The sequence below is a fragment of the Mustela nigripes genome, chromosome 3, assembly GCF_022355385.1.
Source record: "Mustela nigripes isolate SB6536 chromosome 3, MUSNIG.SB6536, whole genome shotgun sequence".
Lineage (NCBI taxonomy): Eukaryota > Metazoa > Chordata > Mammalia > Carnivora > Mustelidae > Mustela > Mustela nigripes.
The window spans coordinates 62,166,163-62,184,864 of NC_081559.1; the positions used below are offsets into that span (position 1 = coordinate 62,166,163).

The window sequence follows — 18,702 nt, forward strand, 5'->3', positions numbered from 1 at the left end:
AATAGATCTGCAAGGGGCTCTGTGTGCATTCCCTTTTAGAAAAATGGTAACTTAACTTACTTGGTAGCGTTAAGCACACTATTTTTTAAGTTGTTAAATTAAGACTTCATCATATATTGATTTCAACGATTCTGTTAAGATACAAAAGGCTCTCTTTTGATTTCTGTCTTACTTTAGGAACTGTGGGGTAACAGTGAGATGAAAGAAATCCATTTGACACAGAAATTCTCCTTTTACTGATATGTGAACACTTGATAATATGACCCAAACAAAGCAACAGACACCTCCACTCTGGCTGTCAGGGATACAAGTATCCATTTCTTATAACCACAAAGGCCTCTTTGGCTACCATGGTGGTTTAAAAACTCCTTCTATTTGTTCAGTGACATTCCCTTCACACTGTTCCCATTCTGAAAATCTAAAATCCCATGATGAAAAAGAAAGACATCGTCAGGAAAGATGGAAGAGGCCATGTTTACTTCCAGTATAAACTGTTACACTCAATGCTCTCTTCCAGGAGAACTGAAAAACTTCCAGATGAGTCTTCCCAGCCTCAGTGCAGGAAAGGAATATCAAGATCGAACAAATCCTCTGTGTCAACAACAAGGAAGAGAACGCTGACACATCTGAAGACAACCAGAAGTGCACTTGAGTCATCCAGTGTGTCTGCTATTTACAGAAGAAAATGAACTCTGCTAGAAGACTAAATCTGAAGCATATAGGGAAAAGATAATAATTAAGCCAGGTTTGAGTCCACTCCTATCTGCTCCCTGAATTGTAATTAAAAAAAATAAAATCTCTCAATAGTTTTTCATTTTACTGATATTTGAATATTTGACAGCATCACTGGAGGAAAGCAGAGACAGATACCCCTTGGCTGTAAGGAATACAGTTGACAGTCTGGTTCTATCCTTGGCAGGATGACCCCAGCATTTCTGTCGCAAACCAAGATTTTTTTTTTTTTTCCCAAGAATAAATGCTACATTACATCACACACCAAGGCAACAGGCATAAACTGGGACTGTTCTGGGCAAGCCTAGATATACACTCATCTTATTTTGAGAGGTCCTAGGAGAACCTACCGGATAGGACCTAAGACCCTGGCTTTGCTTTGTAATACTTCTTTTTATGGGAACATAGATAACTAATTGTCTTGATCATTATTCTTTACCAAGGTATGCCACAGTAACTGTCTGCTTTTCTGAAAGCCAGATTTTATAGTTCAAAGAAGTACTAAAATAAACATAAGCAAAACTTAAAACTTAAATTCTTGGGATTGGGGCGCCTAGGTGGCGCAGCCGGTTAAGCGTCTGACTCTTGATTTCAGCTCCCGCCATGATCTCAGGGTCCTGGGATCCAGCCCCATGGTGGGCTCTGCACTCAGTGGACAGTTTGCTGGAGATTCCCTCTCCCTCTCCCTTTGCCCCCCAACCACGTGCACACGTGTGCGCTCTTTCCCTCTCTCTCTCTCAGATAAATAAATAAATCTTAAAAAAAAAAAATCTTAGGGTTTAATCATAGTGACATCACTACTGTTTGGAAATCCTGTGCCCTGATTAAATGACATCCTAGTGAGCTGCAGAGCCTGGGACCTCAAATAACTGAAGATTCCTAACTTCAGGCTGAAGACTGGAAGCACCACGAGTCATATCCAAATACGGTTTGGCATTGCATTTAATCCACAATAAAAGAGCTGTGAAACTTTTAGACTGATTTTTTTAATCTGCTGTCTCGAAATTTGTCTTATTTTGGTCAAAATGAATACACAATTTTCTAGCTGCGATTTTGGCAAACCCTCTAACACTTCGTGAATATCAGTTTACCATTAGAGAAAACTGTATAAACTTTTCAAATTGCTGACTATTCTAACGTTTTACCTTACTCTTTGCCCAGTCTAGGTGCAGTAAGACCAATGATTATAATCCATTATTCTCAGGGATTTAAGTGATGGCTATTTTAGTTACTCTGTTACCTGAAATTTAAAAATGAACCAAAAGTTTTACATTTAAGTAGGCAGTAAGAAGACTTGAATTAAGATAGACTTGAATTAAATTATGAATTAATTCCTAATTCATAATTAAGAATTATGAATCTCCACACAATCCTTTATTTCCTCAATACAATATCTCCATTTGCTTTTAACTTTATAGAGTTTCTTACAATGTCATCAGAAATAAACAGGAAAACATAATACAACTCTATCAATGAAGTGCCTATCTTCACGATGGATGTATTTTGTCCATTTCACTAGAATGCTAGTTTGATCCAGGGTAACTGTCCCCAAGGCCCCAGATCCTGCTAACCCATAGGTCTTCCTCACAGAATTTAAGGAGCTTTCCTTGACAAGGTGGGCTGGGTGCATTTATCTGTATCACCATAAAATTACGGCCCATAAATAGATAGCTTTACTTAACTATTAGAATTAGATGTTTCTGGTAACTTCTAAAATTATAATATCCTAGAGAACAGAGTGTCCTTAGCTTGTAACTGTGCTTGGAAAAAAAGGAGACCCGCCACTTGATTTTTATGAATGATAATTTATTCTTATGATAAATATTACATACATTATTCTGATTATATTCTAACAATTTAGAATACTAAAGGGAGTAAAAGCTCTCTTCTAGAGTGAGGGAATTCTATGTTTTCATCCCAGTGCTGCTCGCATGGTTTGTTAAGTTTGGAGTATTCAATGGACTATATGTTTAGAATGCATGTATTTTTATGTAAGTATTGTACTTCATGAAAAGTTTAAAAAGATGAATGTGAAATTAAAAAAATTTTGCAGAAAAGGCAAACTGAGAGAATTCATCATTGCACTAAATATATAATAAAGAAACTTTTTAGGCAGAAGGAAAAGATCTTAAGAGCAGAAGGAAGCACAGAAAAAATGAACATCAGAATGGGTGTGTCTGTGTATATAAAAAGTTTACTCGACAAAAGAGAACAAGGACTACTTGAAGCATTAATGATATCTTATGGATTTTAAGACTATATAGAATAAAATGCATAAATGAATTCCAGCTTGCATGTTTTCTTAAATACATCAGTTTGTATACAAAAGCAAGAGATTTCCTTTAATTTTATTTGATTTTCAATTGTCTCAATCACATTGAGTGGTTTTATTAAGAAGTAATTGTTCTCAGACTTTTTTAATAGGTGGAATTTTTATCTTTATGCAGAAAATACTATCCATGAAGACCCTTAGAGTATACTGTTGTGAAATACTACTTTTTTTCAAAGTAGTCTTATTTTGAAAGATCCTTCACTAACTGAAAATTAGGGAATACATTTTAAATGACCAGCCATCAGTTGAATCATTTGTAATATTATTATCTGTATTAAATTCATTTTTAAATGCCATCATAATAACTGCTAACAGAATTAATGTAATATGCTTGGAAACTTTTCTTTATTAAGCTACAAAAGACTAAAGCAAGAAGACCTAAATATTGTCACTTTCTAATTGTTCTGGTTACTAAATCAAAATGAAGATAGTTCTAATTTTAAGATCATCACTCAGTAGTATGTATAAATGATTGCTACATGTGTGAAATCATGTGATGCTAACATTCCTTTAATATGTTCATTCCACTTTATTAACTCTTCAAAAGATATTTTAAACATGATTACTAAGTGCCAGACACAATAGCAGGTGCTGGGGACACAAACTAGGCAGTCTTTGTTCGTGTCCTCTGGGACCCCTAGTCCATTGGGAAGTATGGGCAAGTAAACAATTGCAATCCACCATCATACAAAAGTAATGAGAATATACAGGAAAGGCACCAGACTTGGGCTTCGGGAGGAAGACTTAGGTCAGAAAGGGAAGATGAGTAGAAGTCAGCTGGTCTGTACTATGACTCACATCCTTGATAAATTCTCTTGATGCTCTTCATTCACAAGATTATTTAGTAAGTGCTTGCTGTGGTCCAGAAGCTGTCTTTGTCATTTTCTAGGTTCACCCCCACCTTCTTGTCTCCACCACTCTCAGTTTTTCTAAACAATAAAAAATTATCTTTGACATTGTACTTCCATGGAATTTATAATGTATAACTTCATAAACTTTTTAGACTCTATCCTGCATTTACCTAAACTAGTCTAATCTAAAAGTTAAAAAGTTTGAAAAAGCTTATAAAAAGTGAATCATGATTTAGCTACATTGCAGATAAAATCAAACAAATTTCCTGCTGTGAAACTAGATTTTTCCAAACCTCAGGTTTGGAGTTAAATTCCCCAGATCATAGCCAGTTATCATCATTGGCCATAAAAGTCCTATCTCTATTATTATTTTCTCCTTTATCTGCCCCATATCCCATTCCCTGCCACTCTAGCCCCTTCCCATTCTCATCCTTAGGAAACCATTCTAACATGTTTACTATGTCTCTTTGTATTATGTTTTCTTAAAAACTGAATATTAATTTGGATGCTATATCTTAAATTTACATAAATTTCATGTTGTATGACTCATTTTGTTCGTTTATTTTTTTATGACTATTACTATGGTTTTAAAGATCCATCCAGTTTACTATAAATAATTCGAGTTTGTATTTCTAACTAGTGAGTAATGTTCCGATGTATATTATCAGACATGTTATTTATTTGCTCTTAGAACACCTGGGTGCTATATACAAAGATAAACTCAAAATGGATAAAAGACCTCAATGTGAGGCAGGAATCTATCAAACACCTAGAGGAGAACATAGGCAGTAACCTCTTTGACATCGGCCACAGCAACTTCTTTCAAGATATTTCTCCAAAGGCAAAGAAAACAAAAGCGAAAATGAACTTTTGGGACTTCATCAAGATCAAAAGTTTTTGCACAGCAAAGGAAACAGTCAACAAAACAAAGAGGCAACACACAGAATGGGAGAAGATATTCGACAAGTGACACTACAGACAAAAGGCTGATGTCCAAGATCTATAAAGAACTCCTCAAACTCAACACACACAAAACAGATAATCACGTCAAAAAATGGGCAGAAGACATGAACAGACACTTCTCCAAAGAAGACATACAAATGACTAACAGACACATGAAAAAATGTTCATCATCACTAGCCATCAGGGAGATTCAAATCAAAACCACATTGAGATACCACCTTACACCAGTCAGAATGGCCAAAATCAACAAGATAGTAAACAACAAGTATTGGAGAGGATGTGGAGAAAGGGGAACCCTCTTACACTGTTGGTTGGAATGCAAGTTAGTGCAGCCACTTTGGAAAGCAGTGTGAAGATTCCTTAAGAAATTAAAAATAGAGCTTCTGTATAACTCTGCAGTTGCACCACTGGGTATTTATCCCAAAGATACAGATGTAGTGAAAAGAAGGGCCATCTGTACCCCAATGTTCATAGCAGCAATGGACACAGTGGCCGAACTATGGGAAGAACCAAAATGCCCTTCAACAGTTCTCTGTCTGTCAAATAAATAAATAAAAATCTTAAAAAAAAAAAAAAAAGAAGATATGGTCCATATATACAATGGAGTATTATGCCTCCATCAGAAAGGATGAATATCATTTTTGTATCAACATGGATGGGGCTGGAGGAGATTATACTGAGTGAAATAAGTTAAGCAGAGAAAGTCAATTATCATATGGCTTCACTTACTTGTGGAGCATAAGGAATAACACGGAGGACATTGGGAGATGGAGTGGAGAAGTGAGTTGGGGGAAATCGGAGGGGGAGACGAACCATGAGAGACTGTGGACTCTGAGAAACAGACTGACGGTTTTGGAGGAGAGGATGGTGTGGGTTGGGTAAGCCTGGTAGTGGGTATTAAGGAGAGCATGTATTGCATGGAGCACTGGATGTGGAGTAGAAACAATGAATGCTGGAACACTGAAAAGAAATAAAATAAAATAAAACAGGAAAAAAAAAAAAGAACACGTGGGTGCTATCTAGGCCCCTTACCCCTCCTGCAACCCAGAGACAGATCCAGGTTTTATAGGCCTGCAGCTTACACCATTTTTTACAAGGGGAGATTGAGAATAAAATGCTTATTACAAACAAAAATTAGGTACAAAAATGAATATTAAAAGCGAGTTTAGAAATTAAATGGATTTACATTTTTAAAAAAACTAACCAATATCAAAAACACCACAAGTTCCAAAATTTAATTAGCTCCCCAGCACACTTAATCCTGTTTCTCCATTTATGGCTTCATTCTCCCTGATCATCTCTTCACAGGGCAATGGTTTTGTAATAGAGGCATAGAGGCAATCTTATCTTTCCTTTGGCAAAACTAGTTGAAATACAGGCATGTGTGTGTGTTTATTACTGATAGTTGAGTAAATTTCTTTGAGCTCTACAACTCATTATTGGTAATAGCATATAAATTTTTAAAATTACTGTCACATTTGGTAAAGCCTCCTGTTAAGTTCCTTTCATAGACGAGCTGTAAGGTAACAAAGCATTTCAAAAGTCCCTGTTCAATGGATAATCTTAAATACTCTGACTTGACAATACTTCAGCCACTGTGATCAAAGTCCTCTAAATAGCAATGCATGATGAGTTTTATGTTATCTCACACATTGGGTATTTCATGGCAAACGAGCATAAAATTTAATCTTTTTTTTTCTCAACATATCTATATGTTTTACTCTTCTTTCACTGAATTACAAAATAATCCAAGAATCTACTTAATACTTCTATAAGAAATACCCCTCTTCCTCTTAGTGAAAAACACTGTTTCTCACTTTTGCATCTGATATAACAAAACATTTTGTTACTTTCATTACTCAATGTTAATATAATTTGTTGATTTCCTTGGTTTTTATAATTTTTTATATTCCACTAATCTCATATCTGAATTTTCTCTCAGTATTTTAACACAAAAAGCTAAAGATGACAACGAGCGTGCTTTCGATATATGAAACATGCATATTTTATATGTTCAGTAATTTACAATTTTAAACTTAAAATACTCATACACTTTCCAAATTATAGTTAAACTGTCATTTTTGAGCTTTCTGATATTCAGGGTTAGAGTCTTGACCTTATTTATATTTGGTTTTTCTCAACAAAATCTTTAAAGATATGTTTTATAATTTCATTATACCTAATATGTGTAGCTTGGAAAGCTTTATAATAGGCAGAATACATAGAAAATTCCAAGTTTGGCATTTGTGTTTAAAATATGCCATATACAAAATGCAACAAGAAAAAATAATGCAACTGTTGAAGAATACCAAAGTAATCCAAGTTACCAATGCTGGGAAGACAGTTTTTCTTCTCCAGCAAGACTAAAGGAAGACCTGTACATGGCACCTGTTCTATGTACTTAGTGTTTTTCTAAGAATGTGCCTGGTAAATGTACATGGAAGTGTCTGCAAACCACATAATTGTGTCCCATTGAGACCCCATTAATACTACCTCCAACTAACTCCACTTTGCTGCAAACCAGATATGCCCATGGCTACTCTAACACTACTTGATAAGAGGGAAATTGTGGTAATAGTTAAGATACCTTACTTTTGTAAATCTTACCAAAATAGATAACCACATGAATACATTGCTAAGTCTCCTCCTTCCTCAGTAAACTCATTTGTCACCAGCACAAAACAACACTATCATGAGCAACTTTGTATGTGTCCCTTTATGGAGCTGTGTGAGAATTACTGGGAAATTGTTACCTGGGAGATAACTGCTGGATCCTAGGGTACATATATATTTAAATGAACCAAGCAGTGCCATGTTCTTCTCCAGGTGAGTCTACTTTCCTACTTTCCCACCAGAGTACTAAAGGTTCTGTACCTCTACATCCTTACCAATACCTGGCATTATTCACTTGTACATATGTAATATTGTCTTCCCAAGGAGAATTTGTCTCAAAAATTTTCCAACTTTTACCAGACTAAGAGGTGAAAAACCACTTACTTTTATTGAGTTAGCATTGCTCTGGTCTACCATGATGTTGAACACTCTTTGTATGCCTATTCATTCTCTGAGTTTCTTCTCATGTAAATTCTTTGTTCTTAATCCTTTTTCCAATTTTTCTGTTGTGATTTTCATCCTTTATTGATTGATTAGTAGTGTTCCTTGGGTATATTAGATTTTAATATCTCAGTTTCAGAATTTCAAATAATTTCTATTCTGTCATTAACTTCTCAGTAGTATCTTTTCTTTATTGAACAAGTATCTTTAATTTGCCTTATTGTAATGCTCTGAAAGTATTGCTTAATGTAGCCTTCTTCACCTCTCCTCCCACAAAATATTTCTTAGTACATGTTGAGACAGGTCCTCTCTTATTCTCTTTACTCAAGGTCAACTTGCCTATAAAGGATCATTCATTCTTCATTTTATCTATTTCTACAAAAAGCAAACTGAAACTTATAGAATAATTTATGGAGGATTTATGTATTTATAAAATTGTCTTTCCATCCAAAAGCATAGAATGACTCTCTAATGGGGTAGACACATTAATTCCTATTATTAGATAGATTTTATTAATTCCTAGATACATTAATCTATACACTTTATAGCTTTATGTTGCTATTATAAATGATGTCCTATTTTAAAAAACATATTCATTTTAGTTGGTAATTGTTATTGATGTGACTTTGTATCTGGCAATCTTCAATTTTCCTGTCAATTTTATTTTCTGAATAGATGATCATATCTTCTAGAAATAAAAGATATGATATAAAATAAAATAAAAGATATAAAGATATGATTTTTTATTAAAAATTTTTTTTTCCTTTCTTTTTCTTTTCTTGGAGCACCAGTAAAGAGTATGAGTAACTGCTTTGTGTCAGATACTGGGTAAGATCTGGGAATTCAATAACAAAAAATACAAAATGATATGTCCTCAATTTTAACTGCTTCTTTGTAATATAATCTACTTTTTAGTGCATTACCTTTTGCATTCATCTTATATCCTCATAATAAACTATTGTACCATTAACTCATGAAATTAGAGAATAGGTATAATTTGGGTCTAAATACTTGGGAACTCTGTAAACTATAGAATGACAACTTCACAAGTTAGAAAAGCAGCACAAATTACCCATAACCTAGGTGGGGAGGGGCTATTCACTATCACTAGATGGCACTTACATTCAAATATAGGGTGACGCTATCTGAAAATTATACTACTTGAAGTAAAAATGCTTTCTTTTGCTTCAAGCATCTACAGTATATCGATTCTAAACATTCCAAAATTCAATATCTAATAGTATAAACATGACCAATATTAATTTGCTTCACTTTTTAACTCAAAACAAATCATAAATGTATGTACACGTATGTGTATATGTACATATGACTACACACACACACACATTTTTCCTATCCAACATTCCATATTCCTTCTTATCTGGGATGAATAAAGATTTTGCACTGTGAGCTGTGATGGGACTGAAGCCCTGTCTCTAACTATGGAAATCTAAGGGGAACTATCTTTCCTTTCCATTTCCACTAGTGGGATAAGGCCACATTTCCCAAGTGGATCCAGGTTCACTGGCCCTTTACTTTGACCCTGGAATGTGTAAAGCCAAAATGAAAGAAGGGCTGGTTGGAATTCCTTTGAGCTGGAGCCACTGTGTAGCTATGGTAAATTTAGTTGTGGCAGAATGGTCCAGCAATCCTTTCTACATGAATCTGCCAAACAGTGTCCAGTCCTCCCTTTGGTCTGCTCATTTTCCCATTTAGCTCACCCAGCTTCTCAAAGTCTTCCGATAACTCTGAGGACTCTGTACCTTCCAATAAGTATCTGTTTGGCATGAGACAGCCAATATTTGTTCTTCTCACTTTCAGCCAATATTATTGTTTAATATGGGGAAATTACTTTTGAGTCACTGTGTAGAAACTAGGTTATGACAAAAACAAGATAATTTTAGACAGGGCAGTTTTGCTAAGTGATTAAAGTATTCCTTCTGAATTAACTGAAAAAATAATTATATGAGCTCAGAAGTAGCAATCAGAAGGAAAAACAATGTAGTCTATAAATGTAGAACCCATTTCATATGTCTGCTTAGTTTACAAAAGATATGATTATTTTGCTTATAATCACTATTTAAAGTGGTTCCATAAAATCAGTAATCCAAAACTTCTATTATTCAATCTTTTACACTCACTTTAAATATACTGCTCTTTTATCTCTTCCACTATTATTCTCAGCATTTGAAAATGGAATCATGGGCATGTAGATGCAACAAACTCAAGAACATTCTCTTACCTCACAGGACCACAATTCTTCAATGAGCAGTACAAGGGTTGTCAACTGGCTAGAATAAAACAAAAAATTCTGATATTTTAAAATCTTCAAAATCAGGGGCGCCTGGGTTGCTCAGTGGGTTAAGCCTCTGCCTTCAGGTCAGGTCATGATCTCAGGGTCCTGGGATCGAGCCCCACATCAGGCTCTCCGCTCAGCAGGGAGCCTGCTTCCCCCCTCTCTCTCTGCCTGCCTCTCTGCCCACTTGTGATCTCTCTCTCTCTCTCTGTCAAATAAATAAATAAAATCTAAAAAAAAAAAATCTTCAAAATCAAATTTTCTTTTAAGTTACATTTTTAATTCATTTCATTAAAAATATTTGTAGTTTCTCACCCTTTGGAAAGTTGGGGACATACAGGAATTTTATGAGAAAGAGAAATGCCAATAATAATATAATTAAAATAATGACCGTAAGAATGCTATATTATTTGATCTTATCCTAACTGCAGGTTCCCAAAAGGGCAATTCTTCCCTACTTCTCTTCCCTCAGGCTGACTTCCTAGACTTGGCAAATAAAAACAAAAATCACAACATTCAGTTAATTTAAGTTATCTTTAGTTGCCTGTGTACACTTTGGGATAAATAAAAAATATGTATCTAATGTACTTATTCCAAAAATGTATACATTGTTTATCTGAAATAAGTTATTAGTATATAAGTTGTATACATCTTTTCTGAATATTTCCTTAATGATTTGGCTTTCATGAACAGCCCCTTGTTTTGTAGAATTTGCTTATAAAATTTCTTGCAATTAAAGTTTATGTTCTATTGACCTTGTAACATATCTTCCATAGTAATCACATCAACTTACTTCATTCTTTGAACATACATTAATGAGAAAAAATTTCAACATTAGTTTTATGAGCTGGGATACTGAACACATATTGACACAAAGTCAACAACTCTAAGACATGTGAGTTTTTTGAACCACATAAGTACTATCTTTCATGACATAACTTGCTTTTGTATTCTTGAGGATCAAGTTGTATCTCTCAGACTGAGACTTTTTAAAATGTTGTTCACTGACAGAACATTGCTATAAACTTTTATTCTCTTCTTGACTATACATGATGATTCTACTTACTCCCATTCTGTAGGATTATTTAGCAACATCCATATACAAGAATCAAACTCTTCAAGGGATGAAATCCATTTCAAAATATAGTCATGACAATTGCCATTAAATTATTCTCATCAAGGGCACATACCTCAATATTATCAAAGCCATCTATGAAAAACCCACCGCAAATATCATTCTCAATGGAGAAAAACTGAAAGCTTTTCCGCTAAGGTCTGGAACACGAGAGGGATGTCCATTATCACCACTGCTATTCAACATAGTACTAGAAGTCCTAGCCTCAGCAATCAGACAACAAAAGGATATTAAAGGTATCCAAATCGGCAAAGAAGAAGTCAAACTATTACTCTTTGCATATGATATGATACTATATGTAGAAAACCCAAAAGACTCCACTCCAAAACTTCTAGAAATTCAGTCAAGTGTCAGGATATAAAATCAAAGCACAAAAATCAGTTGCATTTCTCTACACCAACAACAAGACAGAAGAAAGAGAAATTAAGGAGTCAATCCCATTTACAATTGCACCCAAAACCATAAGATACCTAGGAATAAACCTAACCAAAGAGGCTAAGAATCTATACTCAGAAAACTATAAAGTACTCATGAAAGAAATTGAGGAAGACACAAAGAAATGGAAAAATGTTCCATGCTCCTAGATTGGACAAATATTGTGAAAATGTCAATGCTACCTAAAGCAATCCATACATTTAATGCAATTCCTATCAAAATACCATCCATTTTTTTCAAAGAAATGGAACAAATAATCCTAAAATTTATATGGAACCAGAAAAGAGCTCGAATAGCCAAAGGAATATTGAAAAAGAAAGCCAAAGTTGGTGGCATCACAATTCTGGACTTTAAGCTCTATTACAAAGCTGTCATCATCAAACGGCATAGTACTGGCACAAAACAGACACATAGATCAATGGAACAGAATAGAGAGCCCAGAAATAGACCCTCAACTCTATGGTCAACTCATCTTTGACAAAGCAGGAAAGAATGTCCAATGGAAAAAAGACAGCCTCTTCAACAAATGGTGTTGGGAAAATTGACAGCCACATGCAGAAAAATGAAATTGGACCATTTCCTTAAACCACACATGAGAATAGACTCAAAATGGATAAAGGACCTCAGTGTGAGAAAGGAATCCATCAAAATCCTTGAGGAGAACACAGGCAGCAACCTCTTCGACCTCAGCTGCAGCAACATCTTCCTAGGAACATCGCCAAAGGCAAGGGAAGCAAGGACAAAAATGAACTATTGGGATTTCATCAAGATCAAAAGCTTTTGCACAGCAAAGGAAACAGTTAACAAAACCAAAAGACAACTGACAGAATGGGAGAAGATATTTGCAAACGACATATCAGATAAAGGGCTAGTGTCCAAAATCTATAAAGAATTTAGCAAACTCAACACCCAAAGAACAAATAATCCAATCAAGAAATGGGCACAAGACATGAACAGACATTTCAGCAAAGAAGACATCCAGATGGCCAACAGACACATGAAAGAGTGCTCCACATCACTCGGCATCAGGGAAATACAAATCAAAACCACAATGAGATATCACCTCACACCAGTCAGAATGGCTAAAATCAACAAGTCAGGAAATGACAGATGCTGACAAGGATGCGGAGAAAGGGGAACCCTCCTACACTGTTGGTGGGAATGCAAGCTGGTGCAACCACTCTGGAAAACAGCATGGAGCTTCCTCAAAATGTTGAAAATAGAACTACCCTATGACTCAGCAATTGCACTACTGGGTATTTACCCTAAAGATACAAACGTGATCTGAAGGGAGACGTGCACCCGAATGTTTATAGCAGCAATGTCCACAATAGCCAAACTATGGAAAGAACCTAGATGTCCATCCACAGATGAATGGATAAAGAAGATGTGGTATATATACACAATGGAATACTATGCAGCGATCAGAAGAAATGAAATCTTGCCATTTGCGATGATGTGGATGGAACTAGAGGATATCATGCTTAGCAAAATAAGCCAATTGGAGAAAGACAACTATCATATGATCTCCCTGATATGAGGAAGTGGAGGTGTGACATGGAGGGTTAAAGGTGTAGGAGAAGAATAAATGAAACAAGATGGGATTGGGAGGGAGACAAACTATAAGTGACTCTTAATCTCACAAAACAAACTGAGGGTTGCTGGGGGGAGGGGGGTTAGGGGAGGGGGCTGGGATTATGGACATTGGGGAGGGTATGTGCTATGGTGAGTGCTGTGAATTGTATAAACCTGGCAACTCACAGACCTGTACCCCTGGGGATAAAAATACATAATATGTTTATTAAAAGAAATAAATAAAATTTTTAAAAAATATCTAAAACTATAAAAAAAAATTATTCTCATCAAGATGGATTTTTTCCCCCTTCTTATTCCTTGGTAGTATTATCGCTTTTAAAAACAGCCTTGGCATTTAAGAGATAATATTTTCACTAATTTTATATTACAAGTTCTTTAAAGCAAAGGAATATTCAATAAATTCTCTTCTTAAAAGCTATATAATCCTATTACTAAAGAGATAATGAAAACTATGATTAAGAAATACATAGGCTCCATTCAATGGGTTTTTTAAAATATTTTATTTATTTATTTGAGAGGGAAAGAGTGAGAGGGAGAGCATGAGAAGGGAGAAGGTCAGAGGGAGAAGCACACTCCCTATGGAGCTGGGAGCCTGACATGGGACTCAATCCCAGGACTCCAGCATCATGACCTGAGCCAAAGGCAGTTGCTCAACCAACTGAGCCACCCAGGCACCCCATTCAATGGATTTTTAAAAATTTTATTTATTTGATAGAAAGAGAGAGAGAGAAAGAGGAAGCACAAGCAAGGTGGGGAGGGGCAGAGGGAGATGCAGATTACTTTGTGAGCAGGGAGCCAGGTGCAGGCCTTGATCCCAGAATTCCGGGATCATGACCTGATTCAAAGGTAGACACTTAACCAACTGAGCCACCCAGGGGTTGGCTTTCCTAGGTAGCCCCTCATCACTCTTTACAATCATTCCACTATCATTGGTTTTTTGGTCCAAGTTTTGGTACTTATATCAGAGTACTCTCTGTAAAGAATATCTGAACTGAGCTGTAGAGCTTGTACACTGACACTAATTCATTTGAGAAATATTGTCTTTTATAAGGAAATTTTATTATTTTATAAGGAAAAATGGCCTTGAAAAAGTAAAGTGGAGAGAAAGGAGATTGGAAAAGAAAAGTAGATGCAATGACTAGGAATTGATTAAAGCAGGAAGATGAACAAATCTCTATTTTCTAAAACTCACCTTTCCCATAGTGCAGAGGATGGATTTACAGCAGAGAAATTAGCTGGCTCTTGAATGAAGGTGATATGACTGGGGGTATGGGTAGAGGTATGGTCATATTTGAGAGATCATGGAAAGAAAGAATTGACAGTTGATTTTAAGACTCCAGGAGAAATGAGAAGCAAGGCTTACTTTCAGCTATCTGAATGGATCAAGGAAATGCTCCCATAATTCCATATGGCAGAAAAATGATGAGGATGAGGCTTGAACAAGGAAGAAAAATGATGGGTAATTACTTAGTTGTGCTGTGCTAGAATTCAATACATGAGCCTGGCTTGGAAATAGTAAGTTTGGAATTGCCAGAATATAAAGAACTATGTGACATCGACCAGGAGGATTCCTTCTCTCCAAAGTTTAATAGTCTTAAGAGAAAGATTTATATACAAATAACCATAATATAAGGCATAATATAATTACTTAAATAGAAGTATTTGAAATGTATTTTGGGAACACAAGGAAATAGAAGAAAGATTAAACTAGTAAAATAATAAAGACAGGTCAGAATTCTACAGAAGAATATGGCTGAATGCAGATTTGTAAAGGTTAGACTGTACAAGCCAGGTACCTTCTTTTTAACCCTACCTCCAACACTTAGAGGCTATATCTCTTTGGTCAACTTACTTAAGTGGGCATCTCAGTTTACTCATCTGTAAAATGAGTATGAAAAGGATGTTGGACAATTAAATGAGTTAATGAATATGGACTTTTTTACAACCGTACCTGAAACAGTAAGATCACAGTAAATGCTTATGATTACTGTTGTTATTGTCATTATTAACCAGGCAGAGGGAACAAAATGAACCAAAGCATCAATGCACCAGAACACACAGAGCAAGTTAAAGCAATGATGGGAGGCCTATGGAGTACTTAGTAGTACACTACCAAGGTATGAACGGGGACTTGCTAGCAGAGCAGTCCCTTCTATGGGAGACTTTTCGGCTGTTTTCACAGTAATCAATATAGCACTACCCATCCATACAAGCACTAGGAGCTGAGGTTCATCGTGAACAATGTGGGAGTTACACCACTTAAAGGCTGCATGTTTCACCAATTAGTTGTAACAATTCTGCATGCAAGGGGCATGCCCACTCATGAAGGGCGGTCCAAGGTCAAACAATCTCATCAGACATTTAGAATTCTACCCGCTCAAATGGAGCCTACCAATCAGGGATCATTTTTCAAATTTGTTCAATTTTCCTTATAGTTAACTGATACTAGAATGTACTATGACAGACTGCCTAATGTACACACAAACAACAGCACTATCCTTAACAGCACTTTGCCTCCTCCTCTCTAGGCAACTTTCATTTATTTTTTAAACCTTTATTTTGAACAAGTGATTCATAATGCTCCTGTGAACCCTTAGCCCTTTTTCATTTCCCTATTTTGCATCTCAGAACACTGTATCTACTTCTCCCTCCTACAGCCAAAGTGTTTACTTCGGAATCCATTCTTTTCAGTGGAAGCACTCATCGCACTTTGAATTTTTGCTTCATGTCTATCTTCTTGGCCATGTGTTCAAGTCTCTATGGGCGATAACCAAGTTTATTTTGTCTCCAGTATGTAGCATAGTGCCTGGAACATAAATCTTGATATACATTAATACTATTAAACAAATGAAATAGAATGGTGACGTTCTATAGTATTATGTGTATGTTATTCTAGATACATCAAGTGTTTCATGGGTTTCCATGAGCCAGTTGTGGAAATACTACATATTCCCTCCAGGAAAATGTATTCTGAATTCCTAATGAAAGCCTTATAAATGAACACCTTATAAGTAAACTTCTACAATGCAACCCAATAGTATATTTCTGACAAGACTTTTCCTTCCTAGGAATAAAGCTTTAAATAAAAAAAGTATCCCTCTGTAAACTTTTTTATTTGATCTGACTAACAGATTTTTTAAAATATTAATATTCTAAGGTTCTTCTTAATCTTAAAAAATCAAACTGAAATACACAGTATCACTTAGTTAATAAAGACCATCAGAATCTACCCAAAAAAGTGCTGTTAGAAACCTTAAAAATACCTATATTTATGTCCTGGCTCTTACTTTGGTCACCTATGAGACCAAAGCAGATCACCCAGCTTATCCTAGTACCAGTTACCTTACTTGGAAAGTATGAAAGTTAAATGATGATCTTTAATTTCTCCTCTGGTCAAAAAAGTATATTTAAATGGCTATGACTTCTCTGAATTTGAGACACTCAAGAATTTGCTCAGCACATTTTGAATAAAAAACATAGTGTGAATAGATGATTATTTATTGAATCCTTCAGTAATATTTGATAATGAGACTGCCTTTTGAAACAATAAAAAATTTTAAAAAAAGAACTAAACAGTCCATTTTGTGGAGGAAATGAGGAAATATATGTGTTCTAATATTCATTCTTTCCCTCCTCTGAGAATTCTGAGTAATCTTCCCAGTGGAAAAATTCCATTACCCAGTTATCTTAACATGTAGGGATGAGATGAGAACTACAAAAGACATATGAGAAGTGTTGTATGACGCTTCCTCGAAGATGCCTGAAAAAGGAGAATTTGAGTCTTTTCTCCTCTCTGTTGCCTTGGATTTGAATATTGGCACTCCAACACTCAATCACTGTGGACTGCAACATGACCAGACTGGAAGTCAGGAGAAACAGAACAGAAAGATAGAAGGATCTGGATACTCATTGACTTTATACACTACGAGTTCTGGAAGTCTACCTTGGGTTTCTGTTAAGTGAAAAGATAAAACCTGGGAGTTTAAGTTACTGTGTTCAGTTCTCTAATATTAGCAGCTACATCTAATTCCAAATACAACTAAAACAACATTCAATAGCTACCAAATTAAGTGATACTAATTTGATTTATATTCAATTAATTAATTAACTCAGAATATATAGTTATATTTAGTAGCATCACATAAAGCAGTGAACATATTTTATATGCTTCTGTTCTTTTACATATATCAAAATTTATGTAATTTTTCACAATTATTCTTAACTTTAAAAAATTGTCTTGATCAGTGCTTAATACATTATCACACAGGTTGATTCTCTCAAAAAGCACAGATATGATGAATTTCAGAGGGCTAGAAAAACAATTCCATAACTGTACAACTTTAACACCCTAATTAATAAGACTTTTCCAAAGAGAAATATAAAGCACAGAGCAACTGGGTCTTCAGTACCCAAATACAGATATAATATTTTAGTAAGACTCCAGTTACAGTGTATAAAGACCTTGATCCAAATGATCTGTATATAAATGACTATGCAGTAATTCTTCCTAATTGACGTTTTCCAAGACCAAAAGTACTAAAATCTATTTGATAGCCTAGAAATAAAAAGAAAACTTGAATACTTTAAGACTACATTAATTACTATCCACTGGAGCTCAACAATTATTAATCATCTTGATTTAATATGCAAATCTCAGATGGCAATTTTCAGACTCATCCTTCTGAAAGAACAGGGCCAGCAAAGCCAACATTAAAATTTAACCATCAACCAACTTTAGGATGCAGCAAATATTTAAAAATGCACCTGACTCTAATAGGGCAAAATAATATTTAGTTCCTTAAACATATTTCTACTTTTCCATGAAAAACCCTACTTCATATATATTCTGTCATATATATCTTATCTTGTGTTGGCTTTATTTGGGGGTTTACTGTTTTGGGGCATGACATTTTTAAGGTTGAGACAACTAAAATTCTGTACTGGAGACAGATGATACTTGTTAAGTTTTTATCTGTAAACCACTCCTTATGAACAAAGTGCAATGCTGGTTAAAATTCTATAGAAGTTCTTTTCACAATTTTTGACCAAGTTCCACAGTGTAAACTATATTTTACTTAAATCTGAGACAAAGTTTCACAAAAAAATATTTATTCTTACTACAAGTAATACTCGTGTTCTCTTTTCTAGTCTACCACCATTAATGTGGGTGCATTAAATCTGCAGGCTACAATTCACTAAAATCCCATTTAAAAATACTACTCTAGGGGTGCCTGGGTGGCTCAGTGGGTTAAGCTGCTGCCTTCGGCTCAGGTCATGATCTCAGGATCCTGGGATCGAGTCCCGTATC

General features: G+C 35.2%; 1 protein-coding gene and 1 long non-coding RNA gene across 3 annotated transcripts in view; one reads left to right on the plus strand and one right to left on the minus strand.

Moving 5' to 3' along the window:
* Positions 1-1,793, plus strand: part of LOC132013803 (uncharacterized) — a 113,562-nt gene extending 111,769 nt beyond the window's left edge. For both annotated transcript variants that reach the window (XR_009403108.1, XR_009403107.1), the window contains one exon: positions 518-1,793. This is a non-coding gene — a long non-coding RNA (uncharacterized LOC132013803). The remainder of the gene's footprint in view (positions 1-517) is intronic.
* Positions 1-18,702, minus strand: part of SCN9A (sodium voltage-gated channel alpha subunit 9) — a 168,541-nt gene that overhangs the window by 113,166 nt on the left and 36,673 nt on the right. The gene's annotated exons all lie outside the window — the stretch shown is intronic.